Here is a 26,035-nt window from a genome sequence, read left to right as displayed (position 1 = left end):
TTATGCTAAGTGAAATAAGTCAGACTGAGAAAGACAAATACTACATGATTTCACTCATATGGGGAGTCTAAAAAACAAAACAAGTGAGTAAACAAACAAAAAGAAAATCAGATCTATAAATGCAGAGAACTGATGATTGCAAGAAGGGGGAGGGGATGGGCATAATGGGTGAAGAGGAGTGGGGAGGTAGAGGCTTCTAGTTATGGAAAGAATAAGTTGTGGAAATAAAAGGCACAGCATAGGGAATATAGTCAATGATACTGTAATAGTGTTGTAAGATGACAGATGGTAGCTATACTTGTGGTGGACATAGCATAATTTGTAGAGAAGTTAAATCGCTATGTTGCACACCTGAAACTAATATAACATTGTGTGTCAACTATACTCAAAAAAAAAAAAAAAAGAGCTGGACTGCCTTTGTTTGATCCTTATTCCTTCACTTAATAATATATAGAGCTTAGCTCAATTATTTAGCCTCTGTATGCCTTGGTTCCTCATCTGTATAATAGGGATAATAATAATGCCTAATCACAGGATTATAACATGGATTAGTTAGTACATGCAAAGTAGTTCAAATTTAAGTATTTTGTGTGGTACAGAGTGAACACACAATAATTATGTACAAAACTAAATATATTAACCTTTCTCTGGAACTTGCTATATCTGTATTTACTCTCTATATTAATGGCCTCGTCATCTTCCAATCACTCAGGTTGCAGTTTTGGTGTTATTCAGTGAAATGTGAACTCTATGAGGATTGGAACTGTGCCTGCCTTTTCTACTGTTCTGTTGGCATCATCTAGACTGTGCATCACACTGAGTGTTCAGTGAATATCTATTGAATGAATATTTAGTGTTGATTGACTTATAATTTTTCCTTCTCTCCCTTACTCTTAACACCTTAGCTGTCAAAATCTATTGATTCCACTTCTATAATATCATTCACTTTCGTATCTTCTTTGTCCACTGTCTCTAATTCAAGTTCTTGTTACCTTTAGGCAGATTACTATCAAGCCTAACTGGCCTCTCTGTGTCTCTCCCTTTCCACTCAGGTTCCCCTTCTTCCTTTTCACCTTTTCCTCTTACTTACACACACACATCTACATGGAGCACACTGACACTAGATTAATCTTCTTAAAATAGTTCTGATTCAAAGACAGATTTGTTACCCTAGAATTCAAGACCTTTTCTGATATCACTTTAATCTGCTTTTCAATCCCAGGTCCTGAATTGGATCAGAGAACTAAAATGGAAATATATATATTTTAAAATTTTTCATTGCAATGTATGTTAAATTGCAAAACATAATAAATAAATTAAGTATTATCTTGTGGGAGAGATTCTTTAGATTGGTACAACTAAGAAATGAACTATAGTTATAATGAACTATAGTTCTGGATTGAGCCTTCAAAGAAAGGTAGAACTCAGGTAAGCAGAACAGTAAGAGAAGGGTGTTCTAAGACAATAGAAAGAATATGCAAATACAGGAATGCCTACGGAATGTACATGGACCAGTAGTAGATTTGAGATATTTAAAGAAGTTAAGTAGAAAGCATGGGGTTTGAACTGTGATGATGGAGTTCAAATAGGAGGTAATTGAAGAATAAAATAACATACAGAGAAAGAATTCATTGATCTGAGTGGTATATCTAATGTCAATAAAAAGGAGAAAGAGAAATCTAAAATGATTTTGAGTTATTAGGAGTGTTGATAAATATGGGACCATGTTGAGAGATAGCTGTTTAGAGCCAAAAGAAAATAAGCACACATTCAGAACTGTTAAGTTCCAGGAGAAGAGGACCCCAGTGGAGATATCCAATGGAGAAGAGCTTGAGCTTGCGTGAATATTATGGGCTAGACCAGGAATTTTAAAGACATCTAAACACAAATGGTCGTTGTAACAATGAAACTAGGTAAGATTCCTGAGAAAATAGTTAAGAAGAAATTTGCAACAAAAGCTGTGCCCATACTGAAAACTTAAAAAACAAAAGGAATCTATTGTGGAAGACAGATCCATAACAGCAGAGAGCAGCTTCATCTATAGCAATGCAGAAAAAAGAGCTTTTGAAGGAATCATCAATCTTTAATAGCATCAGAATTGCTGAGTAGAAGTGGAAGAGAATAAGCATTGGATAGGTCATAGATTAAGAGCTTAAAGGTAGTCTTAGAGGGAACAGTGTATACAGAAACTAAATCACATTCGCTTATTCTATAAATAACTATTGAGCATCTATTAAGATCCAGAGACTGAATAGAATACAACAGAGAATAGAATAGGTGAGGTTCCTACCCTCAGAATTTATACTTTAGATGGTAAAATGGACAAATAACAAGCTAGTTAGGATACAATGTGATAGGTGAGGGTAAAAGTAAGGGGAAGTATGGACCTCCCCCATACTTATGAGAGCCCATAGAAAGGCCCAGGGAAGTGTTAGTGGTATGTTGTTGCTGCTGTTGTTTGGAGAAAATGATGCCCAAGCCAGTCAATGGAGGATAATTTAGAATGGTTTGAATATTGTGTTAGAATAGAGAAAAGTGTAGAGAGAGAAGAGAGAAAAAAGTAATCCAGGAAGAGGAAATATGTTCACAGATGCTGAGGCATGTGAAGACATGATAAGAACATAGAGTGGAGAGATATGACATTATTAGAGGTCAGATTGTGTAGGACTTTGTGAACTGAGTTAAGGAGTTTCAACTGTTTTATCATAAGACTAATGAGCCATTAAGAGAGGAGATTGCTATAATTGAACTTGGGGTTTCAGAAATGTTCTTCCAGGTGCATGCAGCGTGGCAAAAGGTTTGCAGAAGAGTAAGACTAGACAGGGGGTGAGAAGTGGTGGGAGGAGATGCCACCGACTGAGAGCAAATATCAGATTGGACTGAGAATAGAAGTGTGTCCTAAAGACCAAAAGTTTAAACTAGTGTTGGTGGAGAGACCATTATGTTTTCAGCAAAGACAAATACAGATTTTGTTCTGCTCAGTAAGGGCCCAACTGTTACATAACCAGAATGCACAATGGCCTATCAAATTCTATAAACTTTATGCAGCAGTGCTAAGTGACCTAGGAGGATTAAGACTTTAAATATGTTCTGGGGCTAGGGACTAGTACAATATTCAGAGTAGAAGGCCATGAATCTCACAGATAAATAATTACCTTGGAACGGCTCATCTTTGGCTAACATCATCCAAAGATGGATTATCTAATAGCTTTTACCTTGAATAAAGTTCAAAAGCTGATTTTGGGGAGAGAAGAGTGGCAGAGTAGAGCTAGAACTCCACAATTCTAGGATGGAAATGGAGGTGGACAAGTAGGACAGACCAGTGACCATCAGAGGTTGGTCACTTAAATGCATTAGAAGATTCTACGATACAAATTGAAGTATGTAGAAAGACCATATAAATGCAAAACATGATGATGATGACAGGGCGTTTTGTCTGTTTTGTTCATTAAGCTATCCTCCGAGTAGTAACGGTACACAAGAGGTTTTAATATGTATTAGATGAATGAATGACTGAATTTATTAATAACACTTGACAGAACATAAGGAGCAAAATTACTGGGGAAAAAAAGATCCAGAAGAAGGAAATAATTTTTTTTTAGTTTTAATTTTGAAATTAGTGTTATGGAGCTTGCTGAGAAATAAAGATCTAGTACAGAGAATGAATCCAACAGGAAAAAGACTTTTTGAAACAATAATGCACAGAATATGAATACATCCCAATAGCCCTCAGTTTATTGACACATCTTCCCCAGTCTGATTATGTCAATGCACAGTGTTTAATATATTTAAGCTGAAAGGTACAGACAAATCGGAACATCTTCCTCTGCAGCATCATGTGTGTCGGAGACTTTGGCTGTAGTCTTTAGTTGTATTTTAGCATAGAAGGCCTGTTAGGAGACATTTGACCACATAGAGAACAAAGGCTTAACTGTCTTAATACTATTCAAATATTAGGAATTATAAACATTGATAGCAATCTACATTTCTTTAACCCATTACATTTGCAAATTTTCCTCATTTCTGTTACCTTACTTGTCAGTTGGAACAACTCTATATAGACAAGACAGAGATACTTTATAGATGAGAAAAGAATGCTCAGGGAGCTTACACGATTTACTGTGGACCACCCGATAAGAGGCCAAGCAGGGACTAGAATTTAGTGTGCCCAACCCAAACCAGCATTCTTCCCAGTACCCCACACAGACAAATCTCAAACCACAGTTGAGTCACATTTGAGAATATGGCTATGGCCCATGGTGCACAAGCTCTCAGTCTGGTGGTTTAAGCACCACTTGGCTTCAGTGCAAAGCTTCAGCCTAGTGGCCCAGTGTTGTGTCTCAGAGTACACTGTGGAAATCTGGGTATGAATCCTAAGGTAAACACTGTCCTTTCCAGAACAGTAGGCACTGGCATCCCTTAGTGTGCATTTTATTCAGGGAAAGTAATTGTTCTGAGGTCAAGACAGAGTATCTGAGCCATAGACTTCTACCAGCTTTCCTTCATAGCACTGGTTCTGGGTAACGTTATTGGGAGACACCAGGCAATTCCGCTTTAGACGAGCAATATAATAAATGGCAGGTAGCCACTCCAAAATTACTTTATGAGAGACTTAGAAAATACTGTGATATACAAATAAGCCTATTCTTCTATCCTTTTGTTGCATATCCTAGAAAAGCACATATTTTGAAGGAAAGCACATTCTATCCTATACTGAATTTGGTTTTTCATTCTTTGCCAGCTATGAGACTTTGATCGAAGCACTTACTTTCCTGAGCCTCAATTTCCTTGTAAGTTAAAAAAAAAAAATCTCTTCCAATTCTGTGATATCATTTGGGTATTTTAAGTATTGAGATTTGATTGAGTTACATTTTAAAACCTGAACACTAAAATATCTGGAGCATAAAAATAAGTCATAGAAATGTTGACTCATGTTAATACCTGTCAAAACTGGGGGTTATCTCTTTTTTTTTTTTTTTCCTATCTCTTTCTTTCCACTCTGAGGCTTCTTGGGTCCTTATTCATTTACCGAAGAAAGCTTAATTTAGAATTGGCCTGATTCAGAGACTTTAGGATTGGTCAGGAGAATCTTAAGTGCCACTTAAATGCCACCTTCCATTTCCTGGGCAAGAGTGCCTGGGCTGGCACAACCCCACAGCCCGGCAGGGCAGTGGCAGTTGTGGTAGGAGCTGCAGAGGGGTTGCTGTTTCAGCCCCTAAAATTAGTGCCTGGAGAGCTGGAAATTCCAGTAGTCTCTGATCAGATGGTCCGGAACTAGAAATAACAGGAGTGAGAAGTTCATGAAAGAGAAGGCTACAATCCCAAGGGAAATTTGCACAAGCGCTACACACGGCTTTTAGCAAAAAGGTTTTCTACTCCATTCCTCCCTGGCTGTCTACCTCTAGATCTTCTGTCTTCTCCCAGCTGTTGACATTTAATATTAAATCATGTGATACCTGTGTCTAGACTCACACAGAGAGCACACCAATCCTGCCCTCACCCCATCTCTCCTTTTCCTCACATTCCTTTTCTGTTTTTCTTTGTCACCTCCTCTCTGATTTAAATACCTTTAGTACAATATATACCCCAGCAATTCTTATACACTTTTTGAAATGTCAGGCAAGGAATAAACACAAAACAAAATGCACAAACTGAATGTTTAGTTTCTACTTTGCCAGAGGAGGGGATATGATTTCGCATTACATATAGGTAATGTTGGTGTGACATTATCTGTTAAGATCCCAAATAAACCCTGAAAAGACCTGTTAAATGTTACATGAGACTTCTCTCCAGGCCCCATCTCATGGTCACTCATTCAGCGACTGATTAGGTGACTTGTGAAAGTGTGCTCTTCCAGTAAATGGGGAAAACATATAATACATGTCAGTACCAACAGTCAGTTTTTGCTTAGAAGTACCTTACCTTTTTGGAAGTAAAGTTTGAATCTCTAAATTGGTATTCAAAACTGGCACACAACAGCTGTATCTGGAAACTAGCAGCTTGTGATTCCTGACAATGAGGCAGGGAGCTGATACAAATAGGGGAGACACTGGTAGTCTGCTTACTCAGCCACTGAACTGATAATTAAGAGGAAGACCTGGGATTATCTGCATCAAGATAAAGAGCTCCAGATTAACAGTTTGAGAAGAGGAATATCAGTTAACTGACTTCTTAACTATTTTGTGTATTGGTACTAAGCAAAACAATGGCAAAGACAGTATGTATATCCATTCGTACCCATTTTCAAGCTGTGCCTATAAATTCAGTAAAGCAGAATAATCTATAATTATTTACATAACAAAGGGAAGCTAGTCAAATATTGTAGATTCTCTGGTCATATACCTTACACTCCAACTATATCAATTTTCTCACCTTCTTCAAACCACCCTGGCCTATTCATGGCCACTAAGCATTTGAAAGCATTAACTTTCCTATCTGAACTCTCTTCTCTTCAGGTTGTGGTACACTGCTATCCATTCTTCAAAACCAACTCAAATGTCCTTTGTGAAGCTTTTTTTTTCCCAATAGACTCTCCTAGCAGAGTTAAAAACTTTCTCAGGAGGGGTGCCCCACAAAATTGATTTCTTTCCTTTTATAGAATTGGGTACATTATATTGTAATTAAGTGTGTGTGTGTCACCTGTTCCTGTGTCTTCCCTCTCCACCCTACCTCAGAACCTGGGTTTCACTGGAGCAGAGCCATTTCTTAGTCATCTTCTTTTCCCTAGGACAGATGTGGCACATAATAACTGCTCAATAGATACTGAAGATGAGTTGAGAATACAGATGAAGTCATTAGAGATGGGATTGGAGATACCAGGGAGCTCAGCAAGTAAACTCACAAAAGTTCATGGAGGGTGAGGCCTTGGGCAAAGCTCTCATCTCTCCATGGTATATTAGGTAATACCTAAGAGATAAGTAAGTTGTATGTTTGTGCTGTGAAGTTTTGAAGAGTATTGTATTCAGCAAAATGGAATGAACTTCCTATAACTGTTTAGAAAAATAAAGGCAAGGAAACCATTCCTGAACATGCTTCAATGATAAGGAAAGAAAAAGTTAGCTGTCTGAAGTCTCAGATAAGGACTAATCCGCATTAGTGAATTCTGGGTTAACTCAAACATCCAAGTTTTCACAATTCAGGAGTGGAACATTTAGAAGAAAAAAAAATATCTACAACCGCAAGTAGAGCAATGATGAGTACCTCACAAACCTAAAAGAATTGTAATCTGTAGATTTTCTGTCTTTTTACAGAAAGCTTACAAATGCTCCCACTCTGCATAATTAATGTAATGATATGAAAAACTACCACTTATAACTTCCCATTGTTGACCAGATGGGGAGATGTCCGGGAAGGCTGGGAAAAGCTTGCTGTTACCTCACAGATTCTGGGAACAGATCTCACTCATCTGTATGACTTCACGCACGTTGGACTTGAATCTGAAGCGAAGTCCAAGACAATTTCACAAGAGATGAAACTCAGAATTTTTCAAAGGAGGGAAAATAAAACATCATCCATGTCTGGGCAAGAGCACTGAGGCAGATTCAACATGTGTTTATGAACATGAGAATGATGACTTATGCATGCTTAAAGGAGGCAGAAATATATTTATTTTTCTTTGCAATTATCTCTATGCATTTTTTGAGGTACAGAAATTTGTGAGCCGTGGGACAGAGGCAGAAAAAAAAAAAAAACACCAAGAAGAAAACAAAACTATACCACAGTTTCCACTGAGGTGTGGTATGCAAAACCTGCAGGCAAAGAGACCAACAAGGGGAATTATGCACTGAGAGGCACAGGCATGGCTCTCTATTTGGCTTAGCCTCTCTAAGAGGCACTGAGGAAGAACTTGGGAGGAGAAACGCCAGGACTTGTATGCAGAAATCCACTCTGGGAAGACACAGCTGTAAAGACTGCTGGTTCATCAGAGGACAGAAGGAAGAGCAGGTTTGACAGGAATGGTATTTGTGCTGCTGACAGTTCTGTTGTGCTCTGTGTTGCTGCAAAGCTATAAGGGAAGCAGGGACAAAAGGGCATTGATGCTTGTTTGGCACTGTCTGAATGAGAGAAAGTTGTGTAAGGGCCAGCAGGCGGGTAGAATGAATGGCATCATTTAGAGCCAGAAGTCAAGCAGAAGGGATGGGGCAGGAACATTTTCATTTCTGTGTTCCATGCACACAGTCCCTAGAATTGTTCCCTATATACTTGGGAAGTTGGTCAATATTAATTAGGAAGAAGGAAGAAGCACACTTAGAAGCATGAAGTACCATTGAAAAAGACTGAACGTGGATAGAGAAAAACAGAAAATGAAGAAGGCATACTCATTTTGAAAGTTGGGGTCAAATCCGTAAGCTTTTAGCCCAAATGAAAAGCTGGGTCCAAGCTTCTTGCATAAACTCAGTTTCAGGATCTTAAAGCAGACAAGACATAGTTAGAGACTGTAGCAAATAAAGTTTTCCTTTGTTTGTTTGTTTTATAATGGAACGAAAGAGAAAGGATAAGGTCCAGAACATCAGGCATTGCTGAAATTCTATGTTATTAATGAACCGGGGGCCTGAAAGGCAAGAAACTCATTAGTGGCTTCTGTGGAGAAGTCTGGGGCACTCAATGCTAGAAGGAAATGGAAAAGCGGCCAGTTAACAGCAGGAACATCTAAATCATCACACTTAGGAGGAGAACTGGAAAAACAAGACAGCATTTTACCCTCCACAGAAAAATAATAGTGAAAGAAAGCCTTCATTGAGTATATATTCGGAATGTCTTAAGTCAGGCTGCTAAATCAATAGTTGCTGTTGATGAAGGCAAGAAGATAAACAGGCATTCATAACGGTCAGAAGGGCAAGGAGCATTGGCTGTGGGATAGAGTGCACCTTCAATTCTAGATCACAAAATCTAGCATACACCAGATAATACTGACTCAGAAATGACTATAAGACTGCCCCTCGATCTGTGGCAAATACTAGGTTCAACCTATTAAAATATAGTACAGCATGGTGGTCTGGGTCATGTCAAACAATCAACCAATATTTATTAATTTTACCATGTGGAAGATACTATGCTAATCACTGTGGGGGACATGAAAACATCCCTCTTCTCAAAGCATTTCCTATGTATGTGGAGAAACAGGATTTAAACACATAAAAGGATAATATAACCAGCAGTGCAATTCCCAGCATAGCACTGAATGGCCAAATGATGATAAATATTCCAGGGATCGAAAGGAGGGCAAGATTGCCAGAGTATGAGGCATTTGAGTGGACTATTCAGAGACAAAAGTATATTTGAGTTGAAAGGGAGTTTAGAAAGCAATGCGGTCCAAAACTTTAGAAATGAGAAAATGAAGGTCCTAAGAAATCATAATTTATCCACAGAATCACGGTGACTAGTAGTCTTTCAAAGGGATTTAGTATTTGAATCCCAACTCCACCATGTATTACTGGCAAGTTTTTTAACCTGTCTACACTCAGTTCATGGGTAAAATAGGGATAATAATACTCAGCCCAAACTAAAGGGAGAATTACCTATAATTATTATCATTATTCATTATTACAGTTATTATTCAGACATGATATTCTTTCCCTCTGATCCAAACTCAGCCTCAAAATCTTTCTCAACATAGAGCACCGGTCAGCTTTTCCTAATTGTACAGAATTTCCAATGATATTAAACGTGTTTTTTTCAATATATCAAGGAGGTTTTTACTGTTATTGATGACAAAGATCTAGAGACAGATTTAAAAACACAGTTTTTTTAAAATGTGCAGCCTAACTCCTTTCTTAAACCTAAATTATTTCTTGGTTTGATTTGCAGTTTCCAAGCCCCACTAGCTTATTTATCTCCATTAATTCAAACCAAATTACTCAGAGATTCCCCAGAATACCTGATTGTTCCCACCGAGTCTGCTTCAAAATGCGGTTTACTTTTTCATTTTTAGAGATGACAAGCAGTGGTGTGGTTTAAGTTTGTTATGTGGCATGTCGTGACGTGGATATTCATTAGCACTATTATACTGGAAAAGCCGAGCTTCCCCCACTTCAGCCTTTCAAATGAGGAGGCTCAGGCCAAATATAGTCACCCCCAGTTATTTTAAAAGTTCTCCTCCACCATCATTTAGCTATTTTTCATTTAATGGGCAGAGTAATCTAGGAGCCACCAAATGTTAAATGTGGGAGGGGACCTTAGACATGATTTAGTTCACACCTATCTAATGCACAGTTCCTTGTCCCTGAAGATTATCTTCCGAGGCAGGTTAGAAGTTACCCATCCCATTTAGTCAGCAAGACTGAATTAAAGACGTGTTCATCACGTGAAGAAAAGTCAAAACAGCTGGAGCAGGAGCACCAGTGAAAGGGAGAGAGCCCTCCTATTCAGTAATCTCCCTACCAGACCATCAACTGCGTACCCCATTCAGTGCAATCTCATGTTTGCATCTGACACCGTGGAACTCTGAGAGGCAGGGCTGAAGAAACCCTCATGCTGAATGATCAACAATATCTTAAGTAAAAAGACAGAACAATGTGAAAAGAGTTGAGACTAAAACATGCCTGCCCTTCCTGGCTCAAAGGGCATGTTTGCAATGCGACGACACTCAAGTAACTGCAGAAAGGGACGGATGTTGGGATGGGAGTAGCGTGGATGACAGTGCCCTCCAGACTGTTGAATGGGAAGATTGTGCATTATATCCAGCCCTATGATGGAGGGAATCTAAAAGGCTTGCTGAAGAAATGCTGATGGAAGTGCTCAGCTGCAGACCACTATTTACCTCCTTTGATTCACTAAAGTATAAATAATCAAAATGATACATAAATTTAATTGCCGGTGTCGTGTAGTTATTTTTGAGGAACAGCCACAAATCTGAGATCTGGTATTTAACAAACAACTCAGGCTACCTACTCAGACTAAACACATAGTGTGTTTTCCAGGCTGTAATTTTATAAAAACAAAATGTCTTGAGAGAGAGAACAAGCTAGTACTATTGCTTTAAAAATCACTTTAGGAAAAGTTTCCTTACTAAACTAAAATAAAACGTAGACAATCTAATCCATTTTGCTGGCTGGCCCTGATCCGCCGCCCTGCTGCACCATGTTATTACCTTCATTTCATTGACATCCCACACGAATGTCTTCCCTCTAACCGTCTTTACGAGCAGGTAGGCTCTTCTCTCATGTGGGTTTTTTTCTCCAAGAACAGAGGTTTACAGACATTTCAGTTCTGAACTCTTTAAACTCTTAAAAATTAGAAACCCAAAAGACCTTTTGGTATGAATGTAATATCTATCAATATTTAAGGTATTAGAAATTAAATGCATCTTTATAAAAATAATTGTTTTAAAGCCAAACACAATTTAGTGAGAAGAATGCAATTTTTTTACTTTTCAATGTGAATCTCTTTAATGTCTAGATTAACAGAAGAAAGCTGGATTCTCACATTTATATCTATGTTTAATCTGGGGTATGTTATTTTAATTGAAGTATATAAGAAAATCCAGCCTCATACAGGAATGTAGATAGAAAAGGGAAATTTATTCTAAGAACCTTTCTTTTTTTTAATAATAATTTTTATTATGTTATGTTAGACACCATACAGTATATCCTTTGTTTTTGATGTAATGGTCCATGATTCATTATTTGTGTATAACACCCAGTGCTCCATGCAATACGTGCCCTCCTTAGTATTCTAAAAACCTTTCCGAGAATTATGGATATTCTTCCACCATTCTACTAAAAACAACTAGTAGTAATTTCTTAAAGATTAGTTGCAATGTGAAATTTGAAATATTATCAATGAACTTTTCATATTCTGTTACACTAAAGTCCATTGGTATATCTTGCATTTTGAATGGATCTATTACTCATGTATGATTTTACAACATAATGCATTAATCATTTACAGTTCTTTGATTACAGTAACTTTAAAAAAATCACACTTATCTATGAGACTACAGTCGCATAAGAAAGTCTTGAAGTATTAGGAAGATTTCAAGCTCATGCTGGTGGATATGTTTTCCAAAATTCTGGGTATTGCTTTAAAATTTGTATTTTATCATTGACAGCAAATATTGTCAGTTATCTTCCTTGAAGAGTCAGGCTCACTTTGTTCATTTTTGAAAAAATGTATACCCAATTCTGAGCTACCATAGTCTGTCTGTCAGACATTCTATCAGATAAAAAACTAGCGTTCCATGGGACAAGTGACTGGTTCAGCCCACAACCCAATTAATTGCAGAAATGCTTCCCCCGGAGATAACCACCATATTTTGATATGTAGCAGAAATAATGTACAGGCACCTCTCATAGAATACCAGAAAGGTGTGTACTCGGGTCAAGACAATAAATTTAGTAATTTATGCTGCTTCAGCAAGGGCAATTTAAGTGAAGCTGCTTTTTAAAAAATTGTTTGTTTGTTTATTGTGACTATTTGGTGGAGAAGAATACACTGACCCCTCGTACAGTTTGGAACCACTGCCTTGATTTGTGTTAAGGCACCAGCAGTTTTATTCACCATTGTTTTTCCCCATTAGTGCAAATGTAACACAGTGAGAAATGCAAATAATGCTTAGAATTGTTATGAAGATAATTTTGACCCGCAGACACCCTAAAAGTGTTTCAAGGACCCTTAGAGATCCAAAGAACAAAGTTAAAGAATTCCTGGCCTCAACAAAATTTGCAAGGCAGCATAATTCTGTGTAACAGGAAGACCATCCAAATGGATAGCAATCATTGAAAAACCATCTTCATGGGGCGCCTGGGTGGTGCAGTTGTTAAGTGTCTGCCTTTGGCTCAGCGTGTGATCCCAGAGTACTGGGATCGAGCCTCACATCAGGCTCCTCCGCTATGAGCCTGCTTCTTCCTCTCCCACTCCCCCTGCTTATGCTCCCTCTCTTGCTGGCTGTCTCTCTCTCTGTCAAATAAATAAATAAAATCTTTTTAAAAAAATCTTCATAAGTGATTTATAATAAAGCCAACAAGAATCTCAAGATACAAGAATGTTACATTCCCAAAACAAAACCTGTTCCCTTGCCCTACAAATTTTGCCCATACTCTTGATTATTTAAATTCATCTGTGCCTCAGATCTTGTAACTATACAATGGAAATAACAATAGCATCTATATCTCCTAGGAGTGTTTGGAAGATGAGATAATTTCAAGCCAGAAGAGTACTTAGCACAGTGCCTGGCACATAGTAAGTACAAAATAGATCTTATTAGCTACTATTTTATCCATAATCCATCAGCCTTAATTTCCCTCACTTTTGCTCAAAATGAATAGCCTCCCTTGTGAGTATTGCAGACATTTCATTTTTTCACAAGTGCAAGCTCTTCACTGAGGACATCTCTGACTCATGAGTGTGAAGTTATTTACAGTACTCTTCTGTGATAAAAATATAACTCTGCTTCTCCTTCTTTTAGTGTTCTCACATCACAGTGCTGTTTGATAATTTCTTCCTGAAAAATTTTTTAAAATAAATTTAATACTGTCAAGATAAAATTTGAAACAAAACACAAGGAGCCTATATAATTAACACGTACTATATTTTATTTATAAGCAAAGGACAAAGGGTAGCTCTCAGCCCTTGTACAGTATGACCGTTAACACAGAATGACGAAAGTTATGATGAGTTTAAGAGTTTCATTACACAGCTCAAGATTTTAATAGCTGAATAGCATAAAATATTACTCTTGACATGGCTTGACATTTTCCTTTATTAGAAAATATTTTTAAATAGCTAAGGAACAACACCATTAGCAAAAATATTTAATTTTTCAGAATATTACGCTCGGTGCTGGCTGGCAGAGGATGAGACATACTGCTCAGTATGAATTCCGCAGGCTGAATGAAGGCTTTGAATTTGAATGAATGTTCACATACCTCACAAAATGCTGCCTTCCTTCTGGCTTGGACTTTGAGAAATACCTCTGTCCGTGTTTACACAGTTTTAGGAGGGCTCCATGGTTTATGATCGGATTAGCCTATTTTCCTCCCAGTGCATGGCTTTCAAATCCACATGTGGAAGTGTTTCTCTCAGGGCAGGAATAAGTTAAGCATGTGCTTCAAAAGTTCCTGCAGTCAGTCATGAATAATCAAAGTCTAATAAAGGCAATCAGTTTGAGAAATACTAGATTTCAGACAAGATCTTGTTTTAGCAAGCTAGATTATAGGGAGAAAAACTTGGGTTCTTAAGCAATATTTGAAAGTAAGTCCTCCCTATCCCACTCCCTGAAAACAAGTAACACATCTATATGAGTTTTAGGCAGCAACTGCCATGTTAAAAATGAAAGCTAGATATAGGATTGGGGCAGTGCAAATTGTGGCTAAATCACTTTCTTTGTCTCTGCTACACGCTTCTGAACTGGCCTTGAAATGAGGAAATACTGAGTCAATTGAAAGACCCTCCCAGATACTGACACTGGTTGTGGTCATGTATGGACATGGATGATGATGTTATGTAATCAGTTTATGGATATTGAGCCAGTGAGGACTACCTTTGATAGAACAATCTGAAGAAGGGCTGTACATTATAGATATCAATGGCTAGAAAACAGTGGTGGGAACACATCTGTCTAAGCACACTCTATCAATCAAAATCTTAATATGCACTCAATTGTGATCAATGGACTTACACTCTGATCATTGGATGGTAGTGTTCATTTCAACAACAGTGCTTAGTGCAGATCATGAGTCTAAGAAGGAGCTACCACAAGGGTCAACATGTGCTAAAGAAAGGGTGACCAGTGGGCAGAGTGCTCTTGGCTATATTAAGGAGGGCACGTATTGCACGGAGCACTGGGTGTTATAAGCAAACAATGAATCGGAACACTACATCAAAAACTAATGATGTACTGTATGCTGACTAACATAACATAATAAAAAATAAATTTAAAAAATTTTTAAAAAAAAGGAAGGAAAGAATATGAAGCTTTGCCATCACCTAAGCAGCAACAACATGTCTTCAAATATACACATAAAGACAGTGAATGAGTGAGAATGTAGATGAATAGACAAAGGGATCACGAGTAATCCAGCAGCAGAAAACCCAGGCATCTTTTGCAACTTGCATAGGTACTATCATGAATAATTCACTTTCTTCCTTCATCTCTGCAGCCCCTTGAGCTCAACTTAATCCTTGCATAAAGTGACAGCTGGAAGTAGTATTTCACTTTTATAACTTTCAGAACATTTCTTGCAGTCAAGTATTTGGTTTTGTGCCCATGTTTGTTTTTGCACCTCCTTGTGCTACACAGCAACCCTGCCTTCTCCAAGCCAAGGCCAGACAGTCTGGGAGACAAATTCCAAATGGCTGACAGTGCCAGGTTCCAGATACAAAAAAGCATCTTTCCTCTGTCTCTCTCTTTTCTGGTGACAGAGAGAGTGATTTCTCTGCAATGTGACATTTGAAATTATGCCTAGCTTTTGCTAAAGATAAGCAAGCTGCCAGCCCTGAAGGAATTGGGAGGACAAAGGATTTGAGAGCCCAAAAAGTGTTGGGAGGTTTATTCCTCACCCACTTGTATGATTCTAGTAAGAGCCAACCACACTCAATCACCCTTTCTCCATTTCCAGGATTCTAGACATTCCATTGACACACACACACACACACACACACACACACACACACACACAGTAAAATAAAATAGTCAAGGATAGTTAATAGAATAAGAGAAGTGACTAGACTTTCTAGTAAAGAGAATAAGAAAGAAAACCAGAGACATATTACATATAGGATAAGTATCTTTGATCATTTCATAAATGTCAAAATTAAGTTTAACATTAATGTTAAAAAAAAACCTCTGGAAGACTAAGATTAAAATTAAAGGCTTAAATGTTTACCTCTATAAACAGGTTGTCTTCCCTTCTATTGGACTTATAAAGTATTTAATAATTTTCTGCCTTTGACACTTTATACCAGCATTAAATATAGTAGGCATGAGCTATAGTGAGAATTGTAAAAACTTAAATTCTGGGGAATCAAAAGCCATAATCCTATAGCTTCTTATTACCTCCCCATTTTACTATCAATAACAGATTTCACACCATCCTTGAAAAATTTCATATGCCGATTCCCTTCCATTCTAATTACTCTCTGCAAGTATCATCTGGATGTTATCACCTTCTTAAATTTCTGTAATGGTTCCCAAGTCTTCTTCAGTTAAAAGCAAAGCTCAAGGGGCGCCTGGGTGGCTCAGTCGGTCGAGCGTCCTACTCTTCATCTCAGCTCAGGTCTTGATCTCAAGGTCTTGAGTTTAGGCCCCACGTTAGGCTCCATGTTTTTTTTGTTTGTTTGTTCTTTGCTTGTTTGTTTTAAGTACAACAACAAAAAGAGAGACATTATCAAGGTGAATGAAGTCCATACTCAGGGAACAGCATGATGTATAAGGGCACAAAGAAAGAACATAGTTCAGGGAAGTAAAGGAGAAACAGCATGTAGCCAAAGTATAAAGCATGTGTGGTAGGTCATGAAACCCTTCTGTTGGGTAAGGGACAGCTTACTAAAAGCTCTCATAGCTTTTGGATTTTCACTCCAGTACAATGAGGTGACATCAAAGGTTTTATGTAAGAGGACTGAACGTGATAATTTTTGTATTTTAGAAAGATTTCTCCAAAAGCTGCATGGAGAATGGATTGATATAGGACCAGTCCAGAATCTATTATATATTGAGATATAGATAGATAGATAGATAGATAGATAGATAGATAGATAGATATAGATATAGTACCTATTTAGGAGTCATCAGCCTAATAGTTACATACATATTAATTAAAAACCAGGAAAGCAAATGAGATTTATTTGGGTTTTAGGTCTAAAACACATAATCAGTGATCTAAAAGGTGAGTCAAAAGACTGATGTCATTGAAATCAAGGGAGAAGAGAGTTTTAAGATTAAAACAGTATTAAAAACAGTAAGCCTGAAATTATCAGTATATATGGCAGTTCTGTTACCTTCCACAACAGTTTCATTCAAATGTTAGGCATAGAAATCAGACTGTAGGGAGTTGAGGAGTCAAAGCAAGGCCAGACATGGAGAAAATACAACATTTGAATCACCCAAGGTGGGCTAGGTTATGCTGCTGGAACAGCTTTCACATTTCAGTGGCTCGACACAACAAAGGTTTATTTTTGATTGTACTACATGTCTAACGTAGGTCATCAGGGGATTCCACTCAACACATGCATTTGCAATTGTTGCAACAAGAAAAAGAACTACCCAATGACAGCTAAGTACTTTTTCCTGGAAGCAATACTTGACACTTCATTCTTATTTTACTGGCCAACATAAGTCATATGGTCACAGAAGGCAGAGAAATACAATGCTACCTTGTGTCCAGAAAAAGAACTAGGATATTCATGTACAGTCTTCATGAGGGGATTAGGGCATCACTAGATACAAAAGGTTAAGTTTAAGGACAGATTTTGTTTGGTTTTTAAGAGGAGGCAGGCCATGGCACTGGTAAAATGCATTTCCGCAGCTCACACTTTGTGCTCCTCTGTACAACCTACAAAGTAAACACCATTCATGTCTAACCTCTTTGCAGGAATATCCTTCCTAGTAGATTGGATGTATCTTCAAAACTCTGCTCAAGAATTACTTTGACTGTGAAGTTATCCATGGATGAGACTACTTGGCTACATGTGTCTAATTTTATTTAGGTAAGTATATTTCCTCCTGTTTTCATTGTTGACTTATTTGTGTCTTCACTTGTTTTGAAGTCTTTCCACCAACCCTCTAAAGGGTAAGAATGTTCCCTTTTGTTTCTTTTCTCTCCATGTGGTAACTGGCCACAAGGTATATACCCAAACCATGATGATTCTTTATGGCCACAGAAGTCCCTTCCACAGAGTCCTTTGGATCTGACCACCCCTGAGGACACAGAGTCATTTATACAATGGTTAATGAAGAAAACTGCAGCTTGTTTTTTTCCATGGCTGAAGAGGCAGGAAATGGAGCAGCAGTGGCCTAACTCTTATGGAAACTCCACCCTGTGTACTGGCACCACGGTAATTTTGCCTAGTCTGCTTTCTGGGACTAGCCCAAACCTGTCAAGTTCTCACTTTAAAAACTTGCAGATGCATCCACCACATATTTATGCACTCACATTCATATGCAAAGAAGTTGCTACCAAGATGAGACACCTCATCAAGAAGGCTTACAACTGAGTTGTTTTTATGATGACAGATTACTCAGATTTGCCTGCATTCTCTCATCTGGTCCTCCAGGACCATGGCCATACATGTGCAGAGTACCTGTCTGGGTTCCGAGTACAGTCTGGCGTGCAGGACATGTGTGCTAACTGGCACCTACACACCAAAACCATAACCTAGGCCTCACTAGTACAATCCAGTCTCCTGAGCTAAACAACCACAGATACGCAAACTCAGATGGGCTTTGGAAGTGAAACAGGTGCATATGTATTGTGGTAAGGATTTCCATTATGCTCAGAGCTGAAAATCTAGATTCAGTCATTAAATTTTTGAGCTAGGAGGAGTCACAGAAACCACCCACACACAAAATAAATAGGTCAATACATAACCCAGACAGACCAGAAGAGAGTTTTTAAAGAAAAGAGAAAATGTGTCAAGAAATGCGTTTAGTGGGAAGATGAGTTAGGCAGCAAGGACAGTGTATGATTTGAAAAAAGCTAAGCAGCAGCTTTTGAGATGTGTCTTAAAGACAGGATCTACTGTGATCCAGTAAAGCTACTAAAGGTCTTTCCCACAGAGGTGAGAAAATACAATTTTTGGCCTTAATTCCAATTCTTGATTCAGGGTAAAAGAAATGCTAAGAAGCCTTGCCGCCAAATTGTAATCATAAATAATTTTCCTCTCAAGTGAGTTGACTCCAGTTGGCACTTATCAGCTTGCAGGTCAGCACAAATGTTTTTATAATGAGCCATAAAAGGGGGAAAGTATAGTCTAGACTGGCAGTCAAAAGCCTGCTGCTTTCTTTCAGCAATTCAACTGAGTCTGACTCAGGGTAACTGGCCCAAACTGATAATATCAGCTCCCTGACATGTTAGGAGGGGGCAGGATCTTACCTTTTAAATGGTGTAAATTGTTGTAACAATGGTCAGTGTGTACTTAGGGCTGGGTGGTCTGGGCCACTGAGTGGCTCCCAACAGAATTGCTTATGCCTTTCTCCCTATCCCTACCTCTGCTCACTAAGCACACATTTCTTTTTATTCTTTTTTTCTTTCTACTCCTATCTTCTTATTCATTTTTTCTCCAATCTGAGACATTTTAGTTCTGCTAGTGGTTCCCACTATAAGCATTATGGAAAGGTTGAAGAGGCTGCTGTCCCATTATCTATGGTGAAATGCTGCTAGAATGGAAGGTCCACGGGGCAAAAATCGTGTCTTCTTTACACATATTAGGCCTTCAGTAAACATAGACATATGGTTTTTAATATGTTTTCAGTGGTTGAAGCACATTTCTCTAAAATTTTCTAAAGAAAATATGTATGAACAATATCAAGGTACTATAGCCCATCCCCATTCCGCAAACATGCTAAAGCACCAGAAGCGGGAAGCTGCTTATTATAGACTGCATCTCCCCAAAATTCATAAACTGAAACCTACTCCCCAATGTGATAGTATTTGCAGTGGGGCATAGAGAGGAGATTAGGTCATAAAAGCGGAGTCCTCATGAATGGAATTAGTGTCCTTATATGAAGAGACCAGAAAGCTAGCTAACTCTTTCTGTATCCCAGAATTGGTCCCTCGCCAAAGCCTGACCATGCTAGCCCTCTGATCTCAGATTTCCAGCCTCTAGAATTGTGAGAAATGTATTTCTATGTTTATAAGCCACCCAGTCTATGACTTTGTTATAATAACCCAAACAGACTAAGACTGTTTATGGAGTATCAAGTCTCTGAGTGTTTCCAGCCAGACTCTCAATCAGTGGTTCTATTTCAGTAAAATCAAGAGAATAGAAATGGCAATAGAATCAGGAAATAGTTTGGATGTCCCCAACTCATTTACTCATTTAGAACAAGACTTCACAGGATTTTGGAAATTCATGTTGTCACTCTTGCCTTTCTCACATTTTCTCCAACAGCTAAAAATCTCATACCATTTCAGAAAAGGGCGGGGGGTGGTAAGTACAATATGAAGTCTGTAAGAAACTCTGAGGAATGTGAGCCTCTTATCAGAGAGGTGCTGGGGTACAACTCAGCAGACTTGTTGAAAGAGGATATGTCCAAACTGTAATAGAAAGAAACAAGCAATGTTCAGCACTTCTGATCTATACATGAGAGATGTTTTCCAATTTTGCACTTCTAGTACCTAATGACCTGAACTACCCCTTCAAATTCGATTGACTGGTAACCAGCACAGGCCAGTTAACTACTACTTAACTACGTACTATGGTGACCAATGAAGCCTTCCAAATCATTATTCAGTTTGGGGTGGTTTTTTTTTATGACATATTTTGATTTAGAAACATACTAAAATCACCTACTATAAACTTAGATTTCTATTTTAAATTTGAGGCTTTTTTTTTTTTTTTTGACAAGAGCAATAGAAATTTTAGAGTAAACCATTATTAGCACAGCCAGCATTCTACCTTCCAAATTGTCTTCAGGAAAATAAACATTCTACAACCCTGCTTTTCTTTGAAAACAGAAACAGACTAGTTTTACCCAGGAGGCCCAGAAGGGTCTTTGCAGACATATGCCATTCCTACAATTTAAATGTAAATAGAAGGAAATGACTTAAGAAATACAAAGATATGTAATTTCTTATGGCCCAGCCAGTTGAAACAGTCTCACTCCATCTGCCAAAATATTTTAACTTGGTATCACAACTTGATTTTGTGACATACTTTTTGGCTACTATATATTAACACAGGTAGTCTAGTTAGTCTAGTGGTGCTTTTCCCAGTTCCTGTGTTAGCCAGGAATGCCCATCAGAGCCTGCCCCTTAGGGAGGGAAGTCAGTATTTTCCAAAGAAAGAGAGCCCAAAAGAATGATATTGTGATAACATCACCCCATCTTAACATGCCCCTGTTTTTGTTAGATAAACCTTTTAAATCTGGAAATGTAAAGGCCATCTCATATCTTAGCATACCTTAGCATAGGAATCCCTAAATCCAAGAGCAAAATTACCAACCAGAAAGTAATCTTTAGTAGAATAATTTGAAACCAAGTCTTATCTCCTTTCAGGCACTGAAAAGAAAAAGAAGACCCTTAAGAAGGAATGAAATACTCTAAATTCACAAGTAAAACATCACCTGAATCATTAGATTTAAGTAGACATACCCTAAACAGTGCAAACGTAAACATTTTTCATTTTTAGAAAACATAAACTGATTGTTCTTCTAGGGGATCCAAACCATTCCCTCTGAGAAGGAACATGAAATAGCCACTTTCTATTTTAAAAAATGAGTTTTCTTATTTGGACAACCTGGAAAATCCCACTTCTCTCTCTCTCCTAAATAAATATCTTTGTTTATTCTTCTAAAGATTAAAAAATTAACATTTTAAACACTTTTTATTATCATTAGTAGTTGGAATAAAGTATATGCAAAATTGGTTGAGATTTTTCAGAAAAATTTAATTGTATCTAAGTGGTATGCTTTTCAATGAAAAGGGGAACAGTTTAAAACAAACTTAGACTCTATTTGCTTATTAAAGATAACTCCATTGAATTTTTAAACTTCTAAAAACTCATGACACCAAAGTATTAATCAAAGTTTATCAACAGCTACATGTGGTTCATGGCAACATCATGGTCTACCCTAGACAACATGTGGTTTCAAAATAATAAACAGTAAGGAATAAAGGAGACTATAATTACCATTAACCATGGTGAATACTTCAGAGCTTTCATCCAAGTTAAGGCAAGGCATGTGATGGTGGTTGAAAGAGCAAGAAGGAAATTAATAATTGTAGAAGGCTTGATATGAATTAGAACACTCTCTAGAAGTATCTCACTTAATCTTCAAAACAAACTTTAAAATACATATTATTATCCCCAGGCAAAACAGGAGGAAACCAAAGCTCCAAGACAAATTATTTCCACAAGTTCTGTTAGTGAGTGATCAGCAGGGTCTTAAGGTACACTATGAACTGTGCTAGGTAGCCAGTATAGGTCTATATTTGTGTTTTAAGATCACATCACTTCTGAGCCCTCCTTGGAGACACTGATGACTCTGTTAGCAGTACTGGAATGTTACAGAAGAGCTCAGTGAGTTTGCATCCAGATCCTGAGGCTCAGCTTTGCTTATGTGAGTAATAAAGCTAGTGAGAGGCAAAGCTGTGAAGTTGGCAGACATGGTCTTTATTGCTTCCACCCTACTCTCCCCGGAGGCACCCTGATGCCTTTCAGATGCCTGGCACCTTCAGCTGGCCCAAGCACGGGCCATGCCAGCCACTAAAGCACTTCATATTGCCTTGAGTTATAATCACCTGAGTGTCCACCTGCCCACACTCTCCACTAGATTGTGAACTCCTAAAGGACACGGAGAGCATCTCATTTTCTATGCTCTATGATACTTACTGCAGACTGGGTCCTCAGTGAATATTTGTAGAAAAAAATTTATGAATACAGGATTGGACTGTCTCCCAACACTAATCAAAATATTTTAGGCCTGTATTTCTACCTTACGAACAACTAGGGGCACCTGGGTGGCTCAGTCGATTAAGTGTCTGCCTTTGGCTCCGGTCATGATCCTGGGGTCCTAGGATCGAGCCCTGCATCTGTCTCCTCGCTCAGCAGGGAGTCTGCTTCTCCCTCTGCCTTTCCTCCACCCCTGCTCATGCTCGCATGCTCTCTCTCTCTCTCTCTCTCTCCCTCTCTCTCAAATAAATAAATAAAATCTTTTTTAAAAAGATGACAACTAATAATATGGGCTACTAACCTATTAAGAAATGACTCACTGCTTGACTGTCTTAGATCCTATATATCAGTATTGTTGTATATGGGTGTATGTGTTTTGAAGACTAAATACCTACCCTTTGTGGTATCTCCACTGGCTACTTTAACTTGGGCATTTTGACACAAGTTATTAGAGAGAGCAGCATCTCACTGAGATCGAATATGGCACAATAACAATGCATGGGGCACAATCAGCACACCGATGCCTAGAGTGGTCTGGTTAACAGTAGTAGAAAACTACAGGCAGAAAGCAGGTGAATGCTAATAGTACACAGTTGACATATATTATCTTCTTTAATCCTTGTAACATTTTTTGAGGCAGATACTATATAATTTTATTGAAGAAAGAAAAAAACTAGAGAAGTTATATATTTTGCCAAGACCAAACATGGAATAAATGATAGAGGTAGCTTTCAGGTCTGGCCTAGCAATAACTTTCTTTTACTATGCCTGAATCCCCTAGTCCTCAAAGTTATTGTCCACATAGCAGCTGGAGGACTGATGACTTAATCTACTCCAAGGAAATTTACCCTGAGGACTAGAGTTACTAACCCTCTATTCACATGACCGAAGAGAGAAATGTCAGGGTAGAGAAGAAACTAAATCCATCTGGGGCATAATTGTCAGAGCCTTGGCAAGGACCCCACCTAATATCCCAAGAGCACCCCTTTCCTTCTGAAAGAAGCCCTTGCCCTGGTAACCACACAGCTGTTTCTAAATCTGAACCAGTCAGGCTTCCCCAAGAGACCCTCTCCAATGAGGACCTGGAGGTTTCTATAGCAATAACCTCAATAAAGATCCCATTTAATTAGAAATTCACTTCCTATCCCATCGAGGTATTTCAATTATATCTAAAAGTCACAACATAAAAATACAATTCAGAACAATCTTGTGACTGATTACATGGAGATAGTGGAAAGAATGAAAGACTGACAGGAAAAGGACCTAACTATTGTGAAATCTCAGGTCACGCCCAAATCATGCTGAACCTCAGTCTTCTCAGTAATAAAATTATAATGATGGCACCTAGTTTTTAATATGCTTGTGAGAAGTATATGAGGTAATGTATAGAAAACATATAGTAGAGGTTCAATAAATTATGGCTCTTATTATATTGGAGATTCCTATATATTAAAAAGGGATTGTTGATACTATTTTAAAAGAAAGTTGTTAATATTGACAACCAGCCTGATATTCACTAAAAGAAATTCATACTAAAATGGCCTCTTATTTTCTAGTACCAAAAAGTAGTTAGAGGCTGTGAAGAATTTCACAAAGCCTTTCATGATTATCCTGTGGGCAGGAGGACAATAAATGGGGCTTGTACAGGTAGAGGGACTCATGGCTGTTTAGATAACCATAGTAAAGACTGTTATATATCAGTCTAGTAGTAAATTTCTAGGGCATTGCAATGGCCCTAGAATGGCTTAGTTTTTAGAAATGTATTTTTTTTCCCCAAAGAGTACAAACCTCCAGTTATAAGATGTATACGGGGTATTTTTAATCTCCAATTTACTTAGCATTTTATCAACTTTGGTCCCACAATCTATTCTATGTCAGGTGTTCTTTCTTTTTCTTTTCTTTTTTTTTTTTCTTTTTTGTAGGTTTTATTTATTTATTTTATTTTTACCAAAAACTGCATACTGCCCTAGTTTTTTGTTTTTTTAGTTGAAGTAGAGTTAACACACAATGTTACATTAGTTTCCTGTGTACATGTATTATTTCTTTAATGATTGCAAATAAACATGTTCATTCTTGAGAATTCAAAAATCTTAAACATTGTAAGAAAGAAATGAAAGTCACCGCAGATCCTAATATTAACATTGGGTTTATATCCTTCAGTCTCTCTCTTTTTTTGTTTCAATCTCCAAATGTGTGTGTGTGTCTACACAACCACAAATTGGTTTTGCTTTATACACAAACTTTTTTTAACTCTCTGTTCACATGAAATATTTTTTTAAAGGTTTTACTTAGAAAGAGAGAGAGAGCACACACACGTGCGTGAGCAGGGAAAGGGGCAGAGAGAGAGAATCTCTAGCAGACTCCATGCTAAGTGGGGAGCCCAATGTGGGGCTCTATCCCACAACCCTAGATCATGACCTGAGCTGAAATCAAGAGTCTGAGGCTTAACTGACTGAGCCACCCAGGTACCCCTCACTTGAATATTTTATGACTATTAGACATTCTTCTAAAACATGGTTTCTAATGGCTGCTTCATGTTGCATCTTATGACTTTATTATATTTTATTTAACCAGTTCTTAACTAGAATTCTAATTTTGTTTTCAGTATTTTATAATTTTAAATATCAGTGATGAATATAATTGTAGAAAAAAATTTATGTGTATTTCTTATTTTCTAAAATAATTTTATTTTCTAAGACACCTTTGTAAATTTGCTGGGAAATAGAATGCACATTATCATTCTTTGGATATGTACTGCAATATTGTCCCTCAATGTATCTATTTTATTCAAATCCACAAACTCTAGTATTAATTATTACTTTAATTTATACTTCTTTTCTGACCAGTGAGTTTGAGAATTTTTCATGTATGTATTGAACATTTGTTTTTTCCATTTTAAAGAATTGTCTGTTCACAAACTTCTCCCATAATTCAATTGGTCTTTACCTATAATTTCAAATCATTCAGAAGAGCTTCTAAAAGAGTTAAAAAATCCAAATTTTTAGAAGACCATCATCAAAAATACTATTTATTTGAGGTAAAAGGATACTAACTCATGCACCAGTTAAGGGCAGATAACAAGCAAGTAATGCTTGCAATATTGGTATAAGAAAAATTAGAATTCAAGGTAAAACAAAATAAGAACAGAAGACAGAGAAGTACATTTTGTATCAATAAGGGAATAATCTGTAAGAAGTATAGAATAGTCACAAAACTCTACAAGTTGAATAGTCAAGAATCAAAATACACAAATCAAAACTATTAGAAATTCAAGGAGAAATTAACAGAAACATCATTTTATTGCAATAATGGAACTTACCACTCAGTCTTTGACCATTCAAATAAGCAAACAACACTAACAATAAGAAACCAAATATAAAGACTTGGATGAACTTATTATGTTGTACACCTGAAACTAATACAACTGTATGTTAACTAACTGGAATGAAAATAAAAACTTTAAAAAAAATAAAGGATCAGTAAGTAG

General features: G+C 37.5%; 1 long non-coding RNA gene across 2 annotated transcripts in view; it reads left to right on the top strand.

The window, feature by feature from the left end:
• LOC123796757 (uncharacterized) overlaps nt 1-26,035 on the top strand; it is a 291,862-nt gene that overhangs the window by 113,347 nt on the left and 152,480 nt on the right. For both annotated transcript variants that reach the window (XR_015722231.1, XR_015722232.1), the window contains exons 4-5: nt 13,117-13,179; nt 17,529-17,643. This is a non-coding gene — a long non-coding RNA (uncharacterized LOC123796757). The remainder of the gene's footprint in view (nt 1-13,116; nt 13,180-17,528; nt 17,644-26,035) is intronic.

This window comes from Ursus americanus, chromosome 29 (genome assembly GCF_024610735.1).
Source record: "Ursus americanus isolate L20-20 chromosome 29, mUrsAme1.1.p, whole genome shotgun sequence".
NCBI lineage: Eukaryota > Metazoa > Chordata > Mammalia > Carnivora > Ursidae > Ursus > Ursus americanus.
This window is presented reverse-complemented; position numbering and strand designations above follow the sequence as displayed.